This window comes from Pteronotus mesoamericanus, unplaced genomic scaffold, assembly GCF_021234165.1.
Source record: "Pteronotus mesoamericanus isolate MK-2021 breed Mesoamerican mustached bat unplaced genomic scaffold, CSHL_Meso_final scaffold_54, whole genome shotgun sequence".
Lineage (NCBI taxonomy): Eukaryota > Metazoa > Chordata > Mammalia > Chiroptera > Mormoopidae > Pteronotus > Pteronotus mesoamericanus.
The window spans coordinates 10,127,779-10,152,834 of NW_026555321.1; the positions used below are offsets into that span (position 1 = coordinate 10,127,779).

The following is a 25,056-nucleotide window of genomic DNA, read 5'->3' on the forward strand; positions in this document are numbered from 1 at the left end:
CGAAGAAAACCCATCAGGGTAATAGGTTAGAGAGTGACCAAGGGCGGGAAGGCTGCTCTGAGTGGTGACATTGGAGCTGAGAGCTAAACGTGAGTAGAACACCATGGGGTGATCTGTGGGGGGGGCATGCCAAGCAGAAGGAAGTGTGCGTTCAGCAGCTCAGAAGCAGGAATATGCTTGGCATGTTCTACAGACAGTAAGAAGACCAGCATGACTGACTGCAGCTGCGGGACAGAAGGGTGGGGGACTCCTTACTTGTGCGTGCGTGACCATGCCTAAAGGAAGGAGATGGAGGAGAAGGAGGAAATGAGGCTCGTATTTGTTGAATGTTTACGATGAGCCAGGTCTTGAGCCAAGTTCACAGTCATAGGTGGCAGGGCCGGGCCTCCGTCCAGGTTTTCTGACTCTAAATCCTTTAGTTTTATACTATACCATGCTGCCTGGCCCAACCCTGCCATCTGGAAGAACAGCTTTGGTTCACCCAGGTGGAAACAGAGGAAAGAGAAGCAACATTGATATTCAGAATCCCACATAGGATCTTTTTTACCTGCTGGCCTATCTCGTGAGTGATTTTATATGAAGGGCATATGTTGACCTGATTTTTAAAAATTGGAATTTCTCTCACACTAAGAAATATTGTTCCTACTTCCTGTCCTTGGTGGCCTCTCAGCTGGAGAATCAGCTGATGGATTCTACACTCTGGGATAAACTGAAGCACAGCAGATAGAGTACAATTATCAGATGTAACTGAAAAGGTGACTGAAAAAGGAAAAATAAAACATATTTAATGCCTCCAGGAAATGAATCCAAATAGACCTTGATCTTCATTACAAGGAGATTGCAATGTAAGTTCTTTCCCCCACCCGCCTTTAAGCAAGTTTGAATGCTCTCTCTGTCACTGTTTTCACATGAACCCAAATTGCTTTAGAAACCTGTCATATTAAATTAGCCAAAGCAGATAGTAATTCAGAGGGGTGCCAATGTGGCATTATTGAAAATTGCTGGTTGGAAGGCTTCCTTGCAGTATTATTCAGGAACAATAACTCACTTTCATCACCATGTGTCAGTATGAGCACATGATGAGCTTTGTGTGGTTTTTAAATTAAACTTCCTTAAAAGTCCATCATAAAGATAAAAAGTGCACAGAGAGCACCTGCATTTATCAATAAGAGAACAGGCAAACAAGAGCACACCTATGCGCTAGTCCCACTCTGTAGTGTCACTTGGTGTGAAATACATTGGAAACACTGACCCCATGGAAGCCTAGCAGATGTGTCCAGTTTCAGAAGATCCTAGACCTTGACATCAAGGACAAGCTCAAAGGCCATGGGAATTAGGACTACACAGCAGAGATGTTTAAAATAAAATAACTCTTCCTTGTGATATCAACGATCGATCATCTCCTCAGAGAGGCCTTCCATGACTACCTGCTTCATCACTCCCTGTCACGTTAACCTCATACTTTTTTTTTTTTACAAGACTTAGCAATTTTTTTATATCACCTGATTCATTTCATTTCTTGCTTGGCTACTTCTATCCCTCCCATTCCAGAAGGTAATCTCCATAAGAAGCAGGATCTTAACTGTCTTCATTTGCCCCAAGGAACAGCACTGGGGCCACAGTCAACAACAAATAAATATTTATTGAAGGACATTTGAATTCACAAAATATCTTTGTATACCAGAGCAGAGGCTATTCTGTCACAGTACTGATATATCAGCTGTAGGCTATAAGCCAGGCAGTCACCATGAACCGTCTGTCTTGGGTTCTGCTGACCAGAGACTGGCTTTGTGTCTACTGGTTACTTGGCGGAGGGAACATTAGTGGTGGAAAGGCTGCGGAGCTATTGTGGGTCTCGGCACGAATGTAAGTATGTTCCTCAGCAGGTCGAGAAAAACCATATCCCAAATCATCAATAAAACAAAAAGACAATCTACTGAATGGGAGAAGATATTTGCAAATGATACATGATAAAGAGTTACTATCCAAACTGTATAAGGAACTTTTGTAACTTAACATCAAAAAAAGTTTTTAAAATGGGCAGAAGACCTGAATAGACATTTCTCTAAAGAGGACATACAGATGGCCAACAGACGTATGAAAAGATGTTGAACATCACTAATCATCAGGAAAATGCAAATCAATTGTAAATTGGTGCAGCCAATATGGAAAACAGTGTGGGGATTCATCAAAAACTAAAAATAGAACTGCTGTAGAAGCCAGCAATTCCACTTCTGGGTATTTATTTAAAGAAAAAAATACTAATTTAAAAAGACATATGGGTCCTTATGTTCATTGCAGTATTATTCAGAATAGCCAAGATATGAAAGCAACATAGGTGTCTAATGATAGATGAATGGATAAAGAAGATGTGGTACATATATACAATGAAATATTATCTAGCCATAAAAAACAGAATAAAATCCTGCTATTTGCAACAACATGGATGGACCAAGAGGGTATTATGCTAAGTGAAATAAGTCAGACAGAAAAAGATAAATACCGTATAATTTCACTCATATGTGGAATCCAAACAACAACGAATAAACAAAACCAAACAGAAACAGATCCACAAATGCACAGAACAAGTTGACAGTTGTTAAAGGGAAAGAGGGTGATGGGTGAAATAAAAACAAGAAAAAAAATTTTTTAAATAGAGTGGAATAAGGAATAAAAAATAATGGTAAAAATTTTTAATTGTTATCTAATTCCTGAACACCTACTTCTTGATTTACACAATGAAATTCTTTTTAATTTTTATTGTATTTTTTCCATTACCATTTAACCTCCTTATATCCTTCTCACACAATGAAATTCTTAGATTATCTCTGCGACCTATCTCAAAAAGTCTATTATTTTCTTGCACCATTTTTGGGGAAAAATTTTAAGTCTAATAGTACAGAAAGGGAGCAAGAATTGCACAGTGAACACTCTGGGTTAACCAACTGTTAATAGTCTGTCACATTTGCTTTCTCTCTCTGTGTTCACATGTCTATGGTATATGTTGATGTATGTGGACACATATATCTGTGTCTGTGCATATGAATGTGCCTATGTGTGTTATGTGCATGTATATATCTCTGTGTGTTTATATGGGCCTTAGGTGTACATATGAGTATATGTAAATGTATTTATATTTTGGCTTAAACTATTAGAAAGTTAGTTGCAGATATTGATATACTTCATCCCTAAACACTTGAGCATGAATCTACTAAGACCACGGTTATGATACTATAATCATTACACTTCAGAAATTTAAAATTTCAAAGTATGCTATTCTCTAATATACAATTGTTTTTCAAATTTCCTTAAGTGTACCGAAGCATCCTTTATAACTAATATTTTATCCAGGGCCCAATCAAGGATCACACATTATATTTAACTCTCATATTTCTTTAATCTCCTTTTCTCTAGAATGGTTTCCCAGACATGGTCTTTTGGGTTCTGTTCATTTGTTTGTTTGTTTTGGCCTTTACAACATTGAGGTTTTTGTAGAGTCCAGTTGTTTTACAGATTTTCCCTTCATTCTAATTTGCCTGATTATTTCTCCTAATTATATCTGGTTAAAGTCTCACATTTGAAGTACCTAGCATGACCAAAATTAAGTAGATGTAAAATAACTCAAATTTCCAAACGAAATTTTTAGGGAGAAATAGCAAACCAATGAAGAATGAAACACTCTGACAGAGGTATCAGGCGTCACCTGATCAGACCTTGCCTGAATTTGTTCAAATCCTCCTAACACAATTAAGTTAGTGCTTCCCACACATTAGACACTCACATACTCCCTTCAAGAATTCTGCTGCATTGGAGTTCTACTTGTATTAGCATTTATGCAATCCTTCAATTCAATTGACTTATTTAAACTATTTCTTATCCTAAGAAGTAATACTGGTATGAGTGGTTTTGCTATGCTTACTCAATTTTTATAATGCCTATCAAAGTATACATAAATGCCAAAAAATATTCGTGCGCATCTATGAGGGGAGGACTCAAAATAACACAGCATTGTCTTCTGGAGGGCAGGCCCCTTATAGTACAGGCTTCAACTGTTAGGTAAGTGTCCTAGGAACCCATCTGTATCAGTGTACCAGCTGACATTGTTGTGAGAGATTATGTTCAGCTTCAGTGAATTTTTCTGAAGACTCTTTCCATGCATTTGCCCATTTCATGATGGGTGACTATAGATAGAAGCACTGTCAAGACGCAGTTTTGTCATGGGCAGCTTGGCTGCCAGCCGCACTTCTTGTTAAGACCCCCCCCCTGCCCGCACTGGGTTGAGTGTTCAGCAGTTTTTGACCAAAATCAGCATGACCCCCATGCCTCAATCCCCCACTCTCCCAATCTCTCCCTGAGCAAATATTTTTGTTTCCCTGGGTGAAAAAAGTCCTCAAAGGAAAACATTTTGCTGATGTGGAAAAGGTGGCCAAGAAACAGCAGAAGCACTAAAAGGCATCAAAATCGGGAAGTTCAAAACCTGTTTTCAGCAGTGGCGGAAACATCTTGATAGGTATATTGCATCAAGTGGAGAGTATTTTGAAGGTGACTGAAGTTTAAACATGTACGAATAAATACACAATTTTTATTAATAAATTCCGAGGTTTTTGGGGTCCCCCATCATACAACTACCTCCCACACCACAACAGAGGACTTAGGGAAACTCTGAGTAGAGTGTAGTCAGATTGCGGGGTGGGTGTCGTGCGTGTAGATAGAGTTGGCAGGAGAGGGGATGCCTTCTCAGAAACTAAGGAACAAGAAGGTGCCAAGGCTGGCAGGCCAAGCTGAGGACAACATCAAACAAATGACAAAACTGGCGATTCTTGAGAGACAGTGCTTCTATCTATAGTCCCCAGATGTCAGATTGATTGTTTCTCCATTCATTTTCCAACCGCCCTTAACAGGCAAGAAAGAAAAGCCTTCTCAGGCAAACTCGGACACTGATGGAACAACTGTGTCTTCTGGAAGATCGGTCTTTGTGGCCTGCAAAATATGCATATTGGAGCACAGGATTCCTGATATTTTACACCCTCTACATTTCCCAGAAGGAGACTGAGGTCCAGAAACATTTTGTGGACTGTCCAAGCTCATACTGCCAGTTGGTAGCAAACCAGGAACTTCATCCATGACTTCAGATGCTCAGACCAGTTCATTCCACTCCCCAGGCTGAGGCCTGAGCCTATATAGCTATTTTTATATAAAACCACCTATACATATACATATATAAAACCATATTTATACACATGCATACATATAATGACATCCATATATACCCATACACATTCACACACGTATACATGTAAAAAAATTCTAGCTTCCTGAGTCCCTCCTAAATTCTCTTTCAGCCACAAATGTGTCCAGCTCCAAAGAGATCATTCTCCAACTCTCACCTCTGTCATCTTTGCTACTTACCGAATGGCCACCTTTCTCTGTGTCCCTGCACATGCTTGGATGCTTTTAGTGACTCTGGCCATCCTAGGTTCTACCAATGTATGGTCACACTATAAAAAGCCAGAGTTAGACCCCCAGATAATTATTCTAGGACAGGACCTTCCACCACCTTTCCACCTCAGGTCAAACCCTCCGGAATAGAAAGGTGGCTCAGGGGTGAACTGAAAAACACCCCACACCCGAACAGGCAGCTGACAGACATTCAGCCACTTATTGGCCTAGGATCTCCTCAGGGACCTGCTCCTCTCTTTGGTCCCCACATCTAATAGGTTATTAAGTTCTGTAGCATCTGTCTCCTGAGCATCTCTCTCCATCCTCGCTTCGCCTTGCTGGTTCATACGCCTCGGTGCAGGTCCTCATTTTCCTCCCAACACTGTTATAAGATCTCCTTCATAATTCATGTGCACTGCCTGCCCACCAAGCCACCTTCTACATTAGTGGCTTTTAAAGGGTGGTGCAGGGACTCCTGGAGGTCCCTGAAATCCTTACAGGGTATCCATGAGGCCAAGACTGTATCTATAACATTGTAGGACTATCAACAGGACATAGACTATTCCCAGAGTATTATATCTAATACTAAAGATGGAAGTTGCCTTTGCTATCTTACTCTGTCACACGTGTACAGAGGAGTTTTCCAAAGTCTTTCTGACATGGGATATCACAACAGCGTAAATGCAGAAGCAGACATGAGAATCAGCCTGTCTTCGATTATGCCAGGCATTAAAGAGATGCGCAGAAATGTAAAAGGATGTTATTCTTCTCACAGAATTTTTGTTCTCGAAAACAAATTATTTTTCATATAAAAACATGTTTTTATGTTAACATGTAATGGGGTTATTGTGATTTTTAATGAATTAGTACCCATGTTTTCAATTTCTCTTTTAACTTCTAATATGGTAAATATGAATGATATAACACATAAACAAAAACTCTTTGGGATCCTCAATAATTGTTGAGCATCTAGAAGGTTTCTGACACCACAAAGTCTGAGAACCACTGCTTGACTTATTTTCTTAAAGCAAACTCATATTATCATGTTATTCCTCCATTTATAAACCACCGCTATCTGGAGGACAAAGTCCCTGCTATTTACCAAGGCCCTCAAGGCCATCACTGTGGCTTTATCTCTTCACAAAGGCTGTCACCCGCCTTACCACCTCACTACCCACCCCAACACACCCTATGCTCACGCCCCCTCCAGCCACCCCCCTGCGTAGGTTTCCTATGCCAACTACAGTGGTTTCATATTATGTTGACTTCATTCCATTTGGACCAAGTTTCCTGGAAGTCCCTTCCCTGTGGGGTTCAAGTTAAGGCTGGCCACAGTAGAAATCCGCATGAAATTTGGAAGCAGAAGTGAGACCTCAGCATTACACGTGAAAGGCAGTGTTGTGGCTCCCATACACTGTCACTGATGGTCTAACTTACCTCCTCAGCGAGGGCAGAGGTGGACTCCTATCTCACCCAGCTCCCACAGTGTTTCCACCCTGAGTCTCTGAGTTTGTGTGTGCGGCTCCTGGGTAAAGGATGCCAGCTGCTTCTACAGGCACAGGTTTCAGTTTGTCTTCCCAGGTGCCAGGGTATCCTTGCTTCCCCTCACTTCAGTCCTGCTTTTTCCCCTCTGAACCCTGCTGACCTAGAGCAACATCAGGCCCACTACCACCAGCAGCAGAGGCGATGCCTCTGTGGACCTCCTCATCAGCTTCCTTCACGGTCCTTGCTCAGTGATTTTTCTCTGCTCCGTCACTTGTGCTCCTTCACCTGTGCCCCACGAGACCTCCATAACCCAAGCAGCTCCCACAACTCTGCAAGGTCTGACCCCTCCAGGAAATCCATTATTCCATGTCATTCACAGTGGCTCTGCGTCCCTGTTGCAACCTAATTCAGGCTAAATCTCCAGGTGTCTTTCCCTTCCTCTCTAATGGAATCAATTTTATCTTTCCTAAATCAACCCAGGGTCTCAGAAGCCCTTTCAAACCATGCTCAGCAGCACACCACCCAGGTGGATCTGCCTCGTCTTCTTCATGCCCTTGCTGCACTCGGCACGTGCATGCAGCCTCCACCATAGTGCTTTATGGACTCGGTTTCCCACCGACGTCCCTCCGTCCTGTGTCTGCGAGCTGTCTAAGATCAGAGACAGGATCTCATGATCTATATCTCTATATCCCCAGTCCCTGGAACAAATGCATGCTTGTTAAATGACTTGAACACAGAGGAGGCAGAACAAACATGGCACTGTGGATTTCTAAATGTCAGACGCTGGGGAAGAGGATGAACGGGATAGGACAGCAGTGAAAAATTCCATTTTTCTAAGCTGGAGGGTTTGCATAGAGTTTGAAGGTTTTAAAGTCTAATGGGCATAAGACGTACTAAGGAGCTTGTTAAAAATGCAGATTCCTAGTACCACAGATATTCTGTGAATATGTGGATATTTCTGATATTCTGATTTAGTTGCTTCAGGACCTAGAACTCTTCAGTTTAACAAGTCACATTGTTCTGACCGAGGGGTTCCTCAGAACACACTGCTTAGGGCAGTGATTCTTAAATTAGGTTGCTCTGAATCACACAGTAGGAGAGGTAGGAAAAGCAAGGAAGACTTGATAAAAATGTAGTTTCCTGGGCCTCGCCCAAAGCTTGAGGCAGAGGTGTTTTGAGAGTGGTGGGTGTCCAGTGGGGCTGAGTCAGGAAACTCACTACCGTAGTCTAACTGCTTAGTCATAAGAACCTGAGGCAGCGGCATTACCTTCCTGTCTCCATCAAGTCATCTAAACTCATCCCTGAACCTGGCATCTACAAAGCCCAGAGCATATGGTGGCCCTGGGTGTAAATGATGCATACCAATAAGGAACGAACTTTTAGAGGGTCACATAAAAGGATCCTAAGGAGAAGAGAGGAAACTTTTGGAAAAATACTGAATTGACACAATAAAAGAATTGATTCATAGAAAGGTCAAAAAACTGGAAGCCGGGCAGCTTTCCCCGGTTTTTTCAGAGATTTTAACTGTCTCCACTGTGCCTATGGATCCTCTCCAGGTGTTTCCTCACGTCACCTAGACTTGCACCATCCAATATAGTAACTGCTAGACACGTGTGGTGACTGAGAGCTTGAAATGTGGCTAGTGAAACTGAAGAGCTAACTGTTTAATTTTGTTTGTGAATAATATAAATTTAAATCTAAAAATTAATCCTCAACCCAGTGACTGGAAAACATTTAAGTATAGTTGAAACAACTTTGATATGTAAATCTTCTTTTTGAATTGTAAATTTTATGAATTCTAAATACAAGTCGAGTGTTTCTGATAAAAATCCAGTGTTCAAGTACAATATACTGTAAGTATAAAATACGCTCTGGATTTTAAAGACTCAATATGAGGAAAAAATTCAATAAATTTTATTTTGACTCTGTGTTAAAGTGATAATCTTGGATATATTGGGTTAAGTGAAATTATTATTAAAATTAATTTCATCTTTTTCTTTTTACACATTTAATGTGGCTATTGGAAAATTTTAAATTACATAAAGAGCTAGCATCATATTTCTATTGGAAAAGTCTATTTAAGAATATGTGGAATGTGACTATTGAATGTCATCACTAAATATTTTGAAATTATCTTAGAATTTTACTTTACAGAAGGAAATGAGGGCCCCTCCATTGTCACTTTAGGGGGCTATCACTTGATTTCAAGGACACACTCATTCTGGAAAAGCAATCTTTTCAGGGTCTCATCCCCTCTTCCTTCTACCTACTATGGAGCAGCCTTCAGGGTAGCTGATGAGTTCCCTTCCAAAAAGAAGCCTTGGGATTTTCAAGTCCCAGTCTGATGTTTACGCACCTTTATCACCACATCACTCAGCAGACTTACTTCATATGACTCTGGCTTATTTTAAAATACCAGACCCACCCTAAAACAGTTGGAGAATTAATACTGATGAGAATATTCAAAATATTTTATTACTCTCTCTCAAAAAAAAAAAGATCCAATACTATTTTGAATAAAGGCAATAGCATCTCTTTCCTCAAAGGTCAGTTTTGAAGCTAACCACATTCTCTAGGTTGAATTCTGGCATGTTTCTTATACAAATTCTCACACAGAAAATGACATTCTTTTATAATACCTTCTGTGACTCTCATCTGTCTGAAAACTGCTTTGGTTGTAATTTTCCATATCATCAGGTGTTGACTCACACATTGAGACAGAGGTTTGTAACTCAGTCCATGGTCCCTCCGTGCAGCCATAGCTGGAATACAGGGCATCCACAATTGTGAAACACCTTTTCTGATTTTTTCCCATTGATCTCCAATGGGAATTTGATATTTCCATTCATATTAAAGGAAAACAACAGACTATACTACTATTATCATTACCTATCATGTCACCAATAAAAATCACAGCTTTTTTTTTTTTATATGACAACACAGTTGTTCCAGAAATCCTGAAATATCATTTATGCACATCAGGACTTTAAGATAATTATAGGTAATTCTTCTGATTATAGCTCCTCAACTCCTCATCTGGCAGTCGCCAAAGGCGACGGCTGCATCTTCTCATAGTGATCCAGACACCTAAGATGCTTTATGGTCTTCCTTATTTATACTTGTTTGTTCTTTATGGATAGATGAAAACAAGTCAGTCATTTAAATTATTTGTTACAGTTTTGCAAGCCTCAGCAGTCCAGACAAGACATTTTAATTCTCATAAGTTGTCATTGTCTTTTGAAATTTAATAGTCATGTGAGTTCTAAGTCTAGACAAGGCAAGTTCAAACACCTCAGATGGGTAAGTTAACTACCGAAGTGTGATATTTCAAGTAATTTTTAAAAATATTTTTGACAGGTTAGCCAGAGATACAGGTCATGCCAACTGTAAATTATGAGAGAATCAGTATATTTTGTGTATTTTTTATTTTTAATTTTAATTTCTGGTTTTTATAAGTCTGTGTACTTAAATTATTACATTTAAAATATAAGTTTACATTTAATTTTAACAAATTAAAGAATATTTGATTTTTACATTAAAAAAATAAAGAGTATATAGGTTTCCATAGACTGCCAAAAGGAAAGGTGGTTAAATAAAACCCCCTGACCTAGGCATTACCTTACCAGTGCAGGCCCCTGAATAGCCATGTGTTTTTAACTAGAGATACCTGCTATGTGTGGAATCCACAAATGTTACCTCGCGCTGGTCAGAGTCATGCTCACACATCCCACTCCACGCACAGCCAAGTGGAAAGAAGTGGTCTCTGTATTCCTTCTCTATTGTCAGTGCACACACACACACACACACACACACACACACAAGGAGAGACAAGAAGTTAAAAAAAGTCATGGTTTACAATTTCACATGCAAAAGACTCTGAAGTTAATGATGACTTAGAGGTTTTGAAGCTTCGAAAGCAAGCACTAACTTCCTAATAACTCAATAAATTACCATTATTTTTTTCTAGAAACCAGCCGACTCTTCCAACTTCAATATGAAAAGTGAATTAAAATCTTGCTTGTTATTACTGAAGCTATCTCCCTTTGTCAGTTGAATACAATATAAATGTATATTTAGAAACACTACAGCACCTACCACTTGAAAGCTATGCGGGGCTCACACAGGAAAATCGGGCTACGCAGAAGAAAGCGACGCATATTGGAGGCCCATATTTCTTAAGCACTGTTGTCCCAACATTTAGAAACACCCCAGCATAAAACAACGTTGTCACTTTTAGAAATTTTGTTCTGTTTTTTTTAAACACCAAAAGCAAGATTCAGCCCACAATTTAATATTGTCAATACATATTCTTCATTATACAACTGGCACGCCAACTGTTACCTAAGCACTTCAGATTCTTCAAATCCCACACCCACACATTCTGAACTCATCTGCACCCAGATATGAATAAAGATGAATAGCATCTTGAGGAAATAGCTTCTCCATTCTCAAATGGCAAAAGCCATGGAGCAAACTCCTTGTAGTGTCTAAGGGTTTGCTTAGACAGACAAGAAAGAACCCAAATGCCGCCATTGTTTTTTTTTCCAGAAAAATCACATCCTTCTATGGCAACCTGTCCATTGGGGATTTAAAATGAAAAGGTACCTCAGAAGTGCTTCCCAATATTGAGGTGTTATGATTCTCTTATAAATAAATTACATTTTTTATTTTTGCTAAACTTAAATTAATTAGGTTTTGGTAGGTCAGCAACCCGACTCAGCATCATTTGCTAGCATGCTGAGTAAATAGGAAACCATGCTGACTGTATTTATTTTACTATCATTACATCTCCATGGGGTGAGCTAGTAAAAAAATGCAGCCTGCTAACAGTTTGGTGATATATATACACACATACACATACAATAAATTAAAAAATTTTTTTTCTTCATCTCGAATCATGATTTCATGAGCTCCCCAACCCCTGACTGAGTTTTTTTCCAAATATTTCTTTATAAATTGGATATTTTCATTCCATTCATTAGTGTTCATTCATTCATTCAACAAGTAGCTATTTAGTGTCTACTGTGTACTGGGTTGGTGGTGAACATAGGTAAAGTGGTACAAAACAGGCACATTTTTGTTCAAAAAGATGTTTCACGAGGTCCCTACAAACCCAGGCTAACTTGCAGTAATTTCCTGTATCAGTCAGCTTGGAATCCTGTAACAAAATACCATATTCATAGACTCAGTAGAACAGGAATTTATTTTTCAGTTCTTGAGACTGGAAGTCCAAGGTCAAGGTGCTAACAAGGTCAATGTCTAGTGAGGGCTCTCTCCTCAAGTTGCAGAAGGCCACATTCTTGCTGTTTCCTCACAGGGCCTTTCCTCTGTGTTTGTAGAAGAAAGAGAGGAAGCAAGCTCTCCCGCTTCTTCTTAGCAGGGCACTAATCCCATCATGAGGTCCTCACACTTGTGAACACATCTAAACTTAATTACCACCCAAAGGCTCCACCTCCAAATACCATCACGTTAGGAGTTAGGACTTTGACCCTTCCTTAACAGCAAATGTATTATTTCATCTATAATGTTAATTCAACGGACCAAAATATTTCCAATCCATCTCCGAGTCGTGGGCCCTTGGCTATTTCGGAGCTTCTGCAGTGGGTAACAGGGACAGGGTCCTAGACAACAGCAGGGGATGAGAGTTAGAGGGGCATCAGACACCTCAGTACTAAGGGCCCAGGTGGCTTAGGGCTTGAAAGAGAATGAACTTGAGGCTCAGGCCAGCTCCTGAAGTAGAGGCGGTAAGATCTCTGCAGTGGGGCCAAAATCCATAACTGACGTGCTTGTGTAAACCAGGTATCCTTACTTCAAGGCCTGACTGCACCTATTGTTTCTTTTTGATCTTCATCCAGGGACATTTTTTTCATTGCTTTTAGAGAGAGAGTAAGGGCGTAGGGGAGAGATAAATATTGATTAGTTGCCTCTCAAAGGCTCCCCAGCCTGGGATAGAAACCACATTCTAAGTATGTGTCCTGACCAAGAATCAAACCCACAACCTTTTGGTGCACAGGACGACACTTCAACCAACTGAGTCACACTGGCCAGGGCAACCTGCTTGCATCTCTGAGGCTTCTCAGAATCAAGTTCAATCAAGCAATACAGCAAAACACATAAAGATAACACAAAATCAAAATAGCACTAAGATTCAGTGTATTTAAGATAAGCTTGTTTTTTTGTTTTTTGTTGTTGTTTTTTTTTTTTCCCCAAAACTGAGGTTATACAGTGCTTTTAACCAGCTGGAAACCAATTGGCTGGATGCATAGCCACCTCTCTGCTGTGTGAATGCCAGCATCCATCAAGCTCAGCCCCTCCACTAGAAATAATTTGACTCTTTTTAAGGTCCTATCATTTCTTTAAAAGCCTGCATGATCAAAGCCAGCTTGGAATGGAAAGAGATCAAAAGAGGGGAAATTACACAAAATGCAGGTACAGGTTTTAACATGGCCTAGGCTGATACCTAGGAGGGCTGACTTCCCCTCAGAGAACCCTCTTTCACCTTAGAGAAACAACACGCTCCGCGCAGAGGCTGCGCTCGCCTCTCCCCATGATCCTGGATCCATGCAGGAGCAATCGGTAACCCTTAGCTGGATCTCTGACACACAGACTTCCAAAATGGAATGTCAAGCTCCTTCGTGATGATTTTAACAGAAGGAAACACTACTCCTACATTTCTCTTCCCTCATCTATTGTTAAAATTAAAGAGGCAGGTGAGGACATTTGGGATGTCTTCAGGTGACTCAAATGAAGCTTGGGGCTGCAATGAATGTTGGCTGTGCCACGTAGGACTGGTGAATAATTCTAATGCGTGTCTTGTTCTTTCCAAGGGCTTCCATCTCCACAGTCCAAAGCCTCCTCAGTGCAAGGGATACAGGACGTGAAATATGATAACCATTTGGCAGAAACCAGAGCTCAGAGGGTTTAAGAGACTCTACTTGTGGTCATACAACTGATGGCAGAATTATATTCAAAATCTGGAATTCTGATTGTAGATGTTACTTTCTACAGGCTTGGAAACTCCACTCTCTGCAGGAGGCTGAATAGAGCCTGTGGATGACTTCTGTTTTTAATTGAATTAATTCTACCATTAAACAATAAGAGCTTGCACGTAAAATTCTGGATTCTGACTTTCTCTTTGAAAAATCCAGAGGTCTGACCTGTACTGGTGCAGGCAACAGTGGATCTTATAATAACCCACCTACGATCACAGGCCCCTCTCTCTCCGTCCATGATCTCATGCTCAGCTACAGAAAACTCTAAGAGCCGATGCTGTTCCCTCATCCATGCCTGTGCTCAGATAACTTCCCTCCTCCTGGTATGTCTCTATCTGTCTTGCCAGTTCGGAGGGTATACGTGATCAATCTTTCAGGATTCAGTTCAAATGCCCCCGGCTCCAGGAAGCCAATTCCCCTATCTCTAGAAAAACTAACCAGGCTTTGTTTGAGGCTCTTGAACATTTTCTTGTGCTTGTTTTATTGAACCTCTTTTCACATCACACATGCATATTCAGTGCTGAGCACATAGAAAGCAATCAATAATATTGTAATCACTCCTGAAAACAAAGACTTAGTGTTTCTCATGTGCCAGGCACTGTACAAAGCACCTTATACAATTTAACTCATTTAAGCCTCACAACTACCTATTATTATAAGCATTTTACATAGAGGAAACTGAGGCATATTAAAGGTCGGGAAATTTTCCTAGAGTCACTCATGTAGCTATTCAGTGGCAGGAGAGAAATTAGAATGGAGTTTGGTTATCTCTGGACAGACCGGTGGATGGTTGGTGGATGGACAGTTAGATGGATGGGAGGGAGAGAAAAGAGGGAGGGAAGGAAGGAGGGAGGGATGAACCATCAGGAAACAAATGGAGAGAGATGTGAAGGAGCACTTCCTCTTGTAGAAACTTCCAGTCTTTTGGGGAGGCAGAGGCAGTGCACTGTGTTGGTAAATTTTAACAGACTGTCTGGGGGAAAAAGCACTGCTTTGTAGTGTCTGATGGTTTCTGTGGTATAAATACTCCTACCATAGCTGATCTCAAGCTACCGACATGATATTACTGAATGGCGAGATGGGGGGAAGGCGTGTGAACAATTGCCTGTACTAACCAGAACAAAACCACCAGCATTGGCACACCAGGTTGTAGGATGTGCCAAAGAAACTGACAGATGCAGTGACAGGCAGGGCCATGTCATAAAGGACCCATCAAGCCATACTAAGGGTATGATCTTCCTCTATGCAACCAGGAGTAATTTAAAGGTTGTTAATAGGGAGTGACATGATTTATGTTTATAAAGAGTTGGACACAAGATGGACACACAGTCCAAATTTTAGAAATTTCTAGTTATCTTTCCTACATCATTTCTGGGTAACAATTATGACTGTAAGGAAACTTATCAATGGTTCCATTTCTTTCCTGCTCTATCCCTTTATCTGTCAGGTATTTTTTCTCCACTTTCTACTCATCCCCTTATTCTAGGCTCCCAGGAGGGCTCCAGGTGTCATAGACCCTCAAGACTAGTGTCCATCGATCGCTGTAGGATCTGTGGCCTGCAAGGGCTAGAAGGCCTAAGCCAAAAAGTGGGTCTGAACCAGCTTAAACAGAGAAGCCCACATATGGAGTAGAAATAAAACAATGCCAGGCACTTCGGCATTACAGGCCATCTAGCTGGAATGGGTTTTAGAAACCATTGAGCTTCCCAATCATCCTCTTGCTGGGGAAGTGGCATGGAGGGTAGCCCAAAGCCACTAGGCTGGCTACAACCAAAGCTGGAATTATAAGCAGGTCACCTGGTTCCCAGTCAAATACTCCACGTGCACATGAAGAGAGTGTTTTCTGAGATATTGCCTTCCCCCTGCAAAGTCAAAGGCTTTCTTCAAAGATCTTTTTCTTCCACTAAGCAGGTTCCACTTCACCAATTAGAACTGACAGAAACATGGTGATATCCTGGAGCAGGGACATTCTGTCACCCTCCCTCAACACAGGACAATATGAGCCATCTGTTTAGGAAACACTGCATGACCACAGTCCCCTCCCTATCCCTCAAGGCCTTATTGTCCAGTTTGAGAATTCTCTAGATCCTGGCCTTTTCCCATGGGTTTCCACCCACCTGCCTGTACCGAGGCCATTTCCTGATAACTAGGAAGTGGGCAGGGAAAGGGAGTAAAGCTTTAAAAGCCACTGTAGCAGCTCTGCTTTGAAAAAAAGAAAAATTGTTAGAGGGGAAGTTTAAATTTTTGGCTGAAATGCAATGCAGTCGGATAACTGAACCTCGCTTCAGGTGAAATTGGCCAAGGCTGCAGGGCATCTGGCCATGGGGCCATCGAAAACTGAAACGGAGGCCCTTGTTCACCCAGTTCCAAGTCAGAGAGCCTTCTGCTCTGATGAAGCTCGTTTCCAGTTCTTACAAAGCACCCCAAAGCCGGGCTGTGGCCCTGACAGGTGACCTTCTTTCAGCTAAAGCTATTCTCCCTTCCAATGCCAATCAGTCTCCACAACCATCATCCCCTACAAATAGGACAAAGAGAGCCAGTTCCTTGGGCCAGAGAAGTGAAAACTGGTTTGTGGAGAAAGATCTGAGAGAGAGACAAGCTCTTCCCAGGCCCATCCCAACTTACACCTGCTGTCTTAGGATAACAACTACGATCCTTTTCATTCTCAAAAGTATCCCAGTTGTAGAAAGTAAATTAGACAGTTGCCCCAGTCAAGGGTTCTTTGGGGGTCACACTTCTCTAAAGCATCTAGCAATAGAATTGATGGGATCCATGAACTCAAATGGAAAACAATCACTAATCTGCTCACTAACCTTGAGTGACAATTTAGCATTTCAGGTTATTATGAATGCAGGCCACAGGCGTCAAATGCAAGAGCAGTACCAACGATTTTGTCAACAATGTAAATCAGATATTTTCATATCACGACGCCATTGCTGCAGTCGCCTCACGGCAGCATTTATGCTCCTGCCTCCTGCAAAATCTCAGTAGCCCTTAGTCCCACCGGTAGATCTTGACACAATGTTTTATACAATTACCTAGAACATATAACGTTAAATACATACTATAATCATATATTGCATTTAACACATCATTCTGGAGTCCCTAAGCTTGTCAGACCACCAAAGCATGCCAAGGCATTAATGGGGTTAAAAGCCTTTGACCTGGGATTGAGAAGCCACATTAACAAGGGACAGGTGAATGTGAGAAAGAGAGAAAGAGACCGTGTCCTCTACTTGAGGCGCTAGCCTGCCTTTGAGTACTCCCGACCACGAGGAGTTATTTAGGTATGATACCTTGCCTTACACACCTCTTCTTCTTTATCACTCCTACTAGCTTTCTTTATCTTCTCTTATTTTTATGTCTTTTTTTTCTTATCTTTCAGTTTCAGTGTACTCTCAAGTATCTCTTCATCTTCCTGTGTTAATGGCTAGGTTCTCTTCCCTGGGTTATTTTCCCTGATGGCTTGACACACTTACCCCCTCCCCATTATTCCAAATCCCACCCCCACCCCTCAGCTGCCTCTCTGTTGCCTCTCTGGACCCTCATGGCCTGGTTGACAACAGCCACCCCGCTTTCATGAGTTTTGTAGTGAATACTTTGGGGCCCAAGAGTCGATACTATCTTTTCCATTATGGTAACGTATTAATTTTGTTTCTAGAAAGTGTTTTTGAGAAGAAACTAAAAAACAGACTGTCCACCCAAATAATCAACTATGAAACACTTCATGGCAGGAGGCCACATAACTTTGCAAATTCAAGTGCTAATATAATTTGCAGAAAGGATGGAAAACATTTCTTCTTGATAATCCCCATTGATCAGACTTGTAGGGAAGGTCCACAGAATGGGTAGGGATATTGCTTAGTCACTGCCAACAGGGGTAGCCCTCTGTAGCAGGCCTATACAAGGAATCCTTATCTAAAGCAGAACTGAGGTTAGAAGACTAAAGAGGCCAGTGTGACTTCATGACCTTTGTGTGTTAGCTTTGGACAAATATACGAGCGCCCTTACCAGGGGAAATATTTGTCCTGCAACAGCCATCTCTCCCAGCCAGATACTGCATATTTACATGCAGACTGAAATTCTATCAAAGACCTAAAAAAGAAGGAAGGAAAGAAGGAAGGAAGGAAGGAAGGGAAGGAGGGAGGGAGGGAGAGAGAGAGGGAGGGAAGGAGGAAAGGAGAGAGAAAAGGAGGAAGGAAAGGAGGAAGGAAGGAACTAATCTGCATTTGAAAACAGTTTTGTCAAGCGTTACTTCATATATGAGAATGACTCACAACATTTTATACTTTTATATTTGTTTCCATTTTATTTGTAATAAAAGGCACAAAGTCTTTTATAAAAACTGAAGTATAATGACACACGCATTGGACTAATAATGTTAACAAAAAAGGCAGCTCAGAGAGCTTTGGATAAAATGAAACCATAAATTTCATAAACTTTGCTGATCTGTTCATTCATCTTGTTAAAGATTATCAGCATGGTTCTTTTTAGTATTTACTAAACTGTTTTTATTAAATGAATTATAGAGCCCTTACTGATAATGTTATTCCCTTTGGGAAAGTAGTATGTTCCAAGTCTTTAAGCTTTTGAGAAGATTTCAGACTTCATTCTCATATAAAAAGGGCATTTCATGTGTCATGTTGTGATGTTTTAATTCACTAAGTTTTTATGAAGCATATATAGCTATAACTAGTATATACATCAGTCACAAAAGCTCCCATCCTGGTTCCCAACCACTTGTAGAATAAAGCTCTTCAAAGTGGCAATCTGTGGGTAAAATGCTAAAGTTCATAATCTTATGTTATTCAAATCTAAATGTAGATTAAGATATTATATATTTATTTAAAATAAAATCCATGAGCGTAAATCCTCTCAGGTTTTACTTAGTCATGTTTTTTTTGTTTGTTTGTTTCCCTTTGCTAACTTCTTCAAACTCTACAGAAACTTATTATTTGGCTCTTCTTGTTATTAAAAATAGATTGAATCCAGATGCTCTGGTTCTTGATTTTTTTTTTCATTTTTAATTATCTAACCAAAACTGAGAATTTTAATTCATACTATATATTGCATAAACATATTTATTCATTGTGTTTTGAATAAAAGAAGTATTTTTATCATCTTTTTCACAGATCATGTTGCTTAACAGTAATTGTTACTTCATCTATGAATATATATATGAATATATATGTATATATGATTTAAGATAAATGTACACTCAAAGAATTGCATGGGCCATTTAACACTATACACAGGAGTAAAATAATCAGAGGGGATGTGGACCTTGTAAATAAGAGGAGGCTACAGCTAACTCCCCTATGACCTCTGGAAAAGCTAGGAATTGAGGACAAGGATGCACGCCCATGTGCAAAAAGCTTCTCTTGCTGTGATTCCTAAAAAGACAGACCATTTTGTTTAGATTTTGTCTTACCCGATTTCAATAATGCACCTTTTTTTGTCTAACACCATGATAATCCAACTAAATCAATATCCCCACCTTCAGAGAGTTACGCTTCTGGGATGATCTGGTGTTCACTGGTTCTTCCTGAGGAGTGGGACAGCTGTGCATATTCCCCCTACTTACGCAAAAACAACGTTCATTTCTAATGAATGCTGCACAAAGTGTGCTTTCCTTGAGGTATCTGAGCATGCCGGAAGGCAGATCAGCCAACTCAAACCAGACGGCAGACTGAGGCGGTGGAAAGGAGGGAAAGGGCGAAGAGTGGCCCTGAGCTCAGGCTCTCCACAGCCATTGCAGTCACACCAAAGCCCTCGTTAGCCAAGCCCCACCTCCCTGACCATGGCTCCTGGCCAGGGCTATCTCTTCACCCCCACCTTTCCTCCCCCACCCCTACTCACTGCTGGAGGGCCTCTGTCCTGCTTGTCACAGCACCAGGGGTGAAAATCCTGTTCCAGGTGACATCAATGCACCAGGTTTCCACTATCTGCCTGTAATTCTTCCCCACCCCCCACCATGGGATACTGAGACACAGGCTTTTCCCGTTCCCCGCTCTGTCTCCTCCAGCGGACTGTTGTTTTGTCTCCAGGGGGAGGATATCTTGGTAATGCAGCTACAGGGGAAAGGCACGGGATATTCTTAGAAACCACATTTCTGTCCTACAGGAATGCGTAGGGGTATGTGGGAACCCTGAGTTCCTGGAGAAGGTCCCCTTTATGAAGGGGCTCAGTGGGTGAGAAAGTGGCAAAGAACTATTTTTCCTCTTTCTGAGCCCCAAGTACGTTTTGCCTGATTTACTTAAGCCTAAAGTTTAACCCAAGGGTCAGAAATCCAGAGGAAATAATAACAAATCATTTCATTGGATTCAAAAGGATTTTTCCCTTTGAAGTACCGTTTTCTCTTATTTTCAACAATAATTGGGAGTGGGGTAGGACAGACTTCCACAACTTGAAAGAAGAACTTTGCTAAAATGGTTGAGAATCCATTAATTTTTACTTAGAATCATCTTAAAAAGGTGGTATAGTTAGTCAATTTTTGTTGATTGGAAAGATAAACATTTTACTGCAATCTCTTGCAAAACAGGCAATTTGTGGTGGTTTATCCATTATATGATGGTGACTTTTTCTGGTTATGCTAATTGAGGCACTTATGAAAAATTAACAAAATGATCTATTTTTAACAAATGGTTTTTCGCTAGTTAATTAACTTTCCCTAATTGATTTTAAGATGCCGAGAAACAGCAGCAGTGAGCATAATATATTTGTGCACAAACACAGCTTATTTTGACCAGGGTCAGAAGACGTGGTTCCAACACTAGTTACTCTAGGGACACACTGAGTGGCCCTGCCCATCACTCAGTCTCCTCCCTACCCCTGGAGTGAGAGGGGTGATATCTGAGATCCCTTTAGCTACAACAGTCTGTGATTCCATCACTCAAAAGTGATTCATTTGCACAATATGGTGTCTGTGGTTTGTGACCACAGAGCAAATCTCTGCTCATGTATGGATCCCTCCTTCCATTTTTCCTCACATTTCAAAAGGCAATGTCTACCCAAAGGTTCAGAAAAGATGTCCAGTGTCAGCAGTCGAGTCCCTAAATCCGCTTCCAGTACCAGGATCCCATCCTGCCAAGAGGCAACCCAACAGACTCTGGGGGAAGTGAGATGTACCATCAGTCTCTCTGGAGCCCCAGCTTCAGGGGTGCATGGGCATGGGCTGACCCAGTCTTGCCACTGGGGAGGCCTCACCCACAATTCCTTGTGGGCAAAGGGTCTTTAGGACCAAATAGGCAGGGAGTGTGGGACACACCCAATGTTCTCTACTCATGAGAGAAACCTGCCCCACCACTTACTGGCTGGCTGACTGCAAGCAAATAATTTCTCCACCACTTAGTTTCCTCACCACTAAAATGGGAAAAATAACTTTAATTATCTTCCCGGGTTGCGAGTATTCAAACTACAACAGTGCACATACAACATCTAGAATGATGCCTGGCACAGAGTAAAGGCTCAATAAATGCTAGCGCTGGTTATTAATATTAGTACCTGTCTCCCCAGCATAGTTTCGCAACCTGAAAACAAAAACAATACAAAAACAAACAAACAGAAAAACAACCTTGGTATGGATTTGAATTCTTCTTCCTTCAAGAGTTCTCAGAGGACAGGCTCCAACCTGTTTCTACGTGCAAAGGGAAGTGGCCTGCGCTCAAATCCGGGTGATAAGCATCCAGGGAAAAAAAAAGAAGAAGAAGAAGAAATGGACCCTGGGGCATCAGAAGCTAAATCTTGCCGAGGGAGGGACTTAATTCTGGGGTCCTACCTCAGGTATCCAGGTAATTCAGAAGAAGCCAACGCTCTCTCCCCGACGCCTGGCCTGCGAGGGTGTGGCCTTCGTACTCGGGAGCACCTCCTGGAGCCAGAGCCGAGGGAATCCCCGTTCCCGCTCCTTGGGGCTTGCCGCTGGGCGACAGGGAACCGCTGCTCCGGGGGTGCCCCGGGATGGGGATGGGAGGACCGACCTCGGGACTCCTCCCCAGAGCCCTTGCAAGTCGAAATCTCTTCCCGGAGGGTCTAGCCCAGGAATGGGGTCCAAAAGAGGGGACTACGTTGAGCGGTGCTTTCTCCCAGTTGGTGCGGGAGGGCAGAAGGCGTCTACAGGGCAACTGCAGAGCCAGCCGTGCCCCTAAAAACCTGCACGTGGGAGGTTCGAACAGGGAGCACCAGAGGGTTTTACACGTCTCCAGATCCACGCAACCTCCAAATTCTTCTCTTATAGGTTGAGTAGGAAATGAGAACCGAACTCTAAGCCAAAGGAACCGCTAGTAGATGGGCGTGCACCCACTCAAAGAGAGAAGGGTTAAATGAGGTGCATCCAGGCCTTGGGCAGCCCAGTCAGTATGTGCCCCACCAGGATAAATGGGGCCTCGGGGGCTGCCCCTCTCTCTTTGCCACAGCGGCCTAAGCCCCCTCCCGCAAATGCTCTTCCATCTCAGACTGCTGGGGTGCAAAGGAGAAAAGAGACTTCGCTTCCTGCATCGACCAAAGCATCTGGAACAACCCGAAGGATCTACCTTGGGGCTGCAAACTGAACAGCCCACCTCCGCACGGGGCCCCGGATCTGCGGGGTCTTCCCTCACCCAGTGCCCACACCGCTTCACTCCTCACTCCCTGCAGCTCTGCGCCCCTGAGCCTCCCCCAGCGCAGCACGCGGACTCCCCCACTCCTTTGCTCCGCCCAGGTGCGATTTGCGGAGAGACGCGGGGGCGGGGGCTCCCAGTGCAGCCTTCACCCCTGTGCTCTCCTCCAACAGTTAGGACCCCTGTCTACTGTCTCTGCGCTGGGGAGTCTCCCCGTACTCCGCACACTTGTCTCCCCCGAGGGCCAGGAATCCCGTTCCCACCCTGCAGCGACGGAGGCGCCCTTAACTCCAGAGCACCTCTCAGGGAAGGTGGGCGTGGGTCTGCAGACCTGGCTGAGGAGATGGAAGGGTGTAGAAGCCGGTGCCAAGGAAAGGAGAGGGACTTAGGTCCTTATAGATCCAGGAAAAGCATCCCTGGTCCATGATCTAAACCACTCAGTCACCGCCCAAGACACCAACGCAATTCAGAATCTCGCCGGGAGGTTTGTTTCTCCAGGAGAGGGAGATAGCCCCATCCCAGTCACCCAGAAGCCTGCCTTCCCAAGGTCCCCGGGGCCCCAGGATTCCAGGGCTCCATTTCGTCTCTCTGAGCCTCCCCAAGCCTCCCCAGGTGCCCAGCCCCTCCCCCATCTGTATTTACACACCCGGCCAGCACCCTCCGGACTCCAATCCCTTTTCCTCCCTATCAGATATCTGTTCGGGACTGGCCCCTCGCCCGCATTAGCAGAGCCTTTTGGTCCCCCCTCAATTAGATGTATCCTCGACACTCAGCTTCCTTCTCTACCCGCAAGCAACCTTTTCCCTCCCAAAACCACTTACTTCACCCACCCGGATCTGCACTTGGCTTTCGCAGGGCGCAAAGCCGCAAGCCCCTCCAAAGGTTTCATTACCTAGTTGGGGGTGGCAAACGCAAGGATGCACCGACTTCCGCTGCGCTGGACAGAACCCCGGGGGTGGCCGCAGCCTTTTCCCACTCCCCACCTCTCCTATTCCACCATCTCGGCTCCTAAACTGCCCCTACAGGCAGGATGAGTACTGCTGAGTCCCAAACCCTCGCCTCTCTAGCGGGAGCTGCAGGGAGTGAAAAGTCGACTGACAAGAACACAGAAATGGGCAGATGTATTCGGCAAGGGAGGGGAACTGGGGGAAGGGCGCACATAGAAACTAGACCTGCAACTTGCACGGCACGGGGTGAGTACCGCGCGGAGGGGGCGGGGGTGCACAAAAGTTTGCAGACTATTGCGTGGCAGCTGGCTGCACGCGAGCAAAGAGGGTCGACTCCCCCTGGCCAGGAGGGCTGTCTCTAAGGGTCTGCGCTAAGGGGAGCAGGGGGTTTGGACCTGGCTCAGAAGTAGTGTTATAGTTCTCCTCTACTTGTTCCCGCAGGAACGACCTAGGCACCTGGACAAAGGGATGATACCGCGCTTTGCGAAAAGCAACAGGCGGCCGCACCTTACCTTGCGCCAGTCCCGGGCTGGGATGGCTGCTCCATCCTGGTGGCGCAGGGAGGAGGCGTTAGGTACGTGTGCCTGGGGGTGTGCGCGCTGCCAGAGCTGCAGCGCCGCTATCCGCACGCGGCTGCTAGCCGGGCTGCCCGCCCCAGACCGGTCGGGCTGGGCTGGCTGGTTCCCCCGCTGCGCCCGCTGGGTTGGTGCGCGGCGGCTGGAGCGCGGGATGCGGGCGGGCAGTGAGTGGCTCGGCTGGCGTCCTCCAGCACCTTCACCCGGAGCGGGTGCGGCCCCAGGCGCCCGTGCAGGGCACGGCTTGGCTCCAGCTGCTGCGGCGGCCGCTGCAAACCCTGCGCCGGGCCCGGGAGCCTCGCAGGAGGAGGAGACAAAGACGTGAGGGAGGCGAAGCGCCTCTCACCCAGATGCAATCGGCTCAATCGCTAGAGGGGAATCGCTTCCAAACCTGGGCTGGGGAGGAGGAAGGAGGGGCGAGAAGGCTGGGGACTGGAAAAAGCAGCAGGGACTAACGAATATGGTACAGCCCTACCACCACCTCGCCAGCGCTGCCCTCTCACCTCCCGGGTGCGGGTCCGAAATAGAGAGAGGGCGGGGGCTGAGCGTCTGCCGCCGGAGCTGAGGAGCTGAGGTGGGAGTGTTTAGCACCCCCTGCAGCCCTCGCCTGCCTTCCTCACACTCTCTCGCATAGCTTCACTCTCAGGATGCTATGGCCCCATTCTTTCTCTTGCTTTCCTAACTACTGAGATCAGAGCTAAATTAAGCTGGCAGAGAAGCAAAGCGTGGTGATGGGTTGATTGTCCTCTAACAGGGAAAAAGGAGAATGCTTAAAATCCATTTGACAAATGATTGCCTACTGGGTGCCAAGTACTGTACTAGGCTATTTGGAGGGATGGGGGGAGATGAATATGGTGAGATAGCCCCTCTGAAGATTCCTTGGTCGGATCTCAGAATGATCCCCTGCAGGTCTTGAAGCCCAAAGTTTTGGAATTGAGTCATGACCCCTGTTCCATAACCCCAACCAGTCCAGTTTACCAGAGCAGAAGGTATAAGAAGGATTCAAATTTTCCTCACCTTCCAG

General features: G+C 43.6%; 1 protein-coding gene across 2 annotated transcripts in view; it reads right to left on the reverse strand.

The window, feature by feature from the left end:
• LRRC3B (leucine rich repeat containing 3B) overlaps positions 1 to 24,117 on the reverse strand; it is an 82,003-nt gene extending 57,886 nt beyond the window's left edge. The window contains exon 1 of one of the 2 annotated variants that reach the window (XM_054595840.1): positions 23,970 to 24,117. The gene's annotated coding sequence lies outside the window, so the exon portion shown is untranslated. Of the gene's footprint in view, positions 1 to 21,693; positions 21,757 to 23,969 lie in introns of those variants that run through there. The other variant, XM_054595841.1, reaches the window with a different exon arrangement.
• Positions 24,118 to 25,056: the final 939 nt, after the last annotated feature.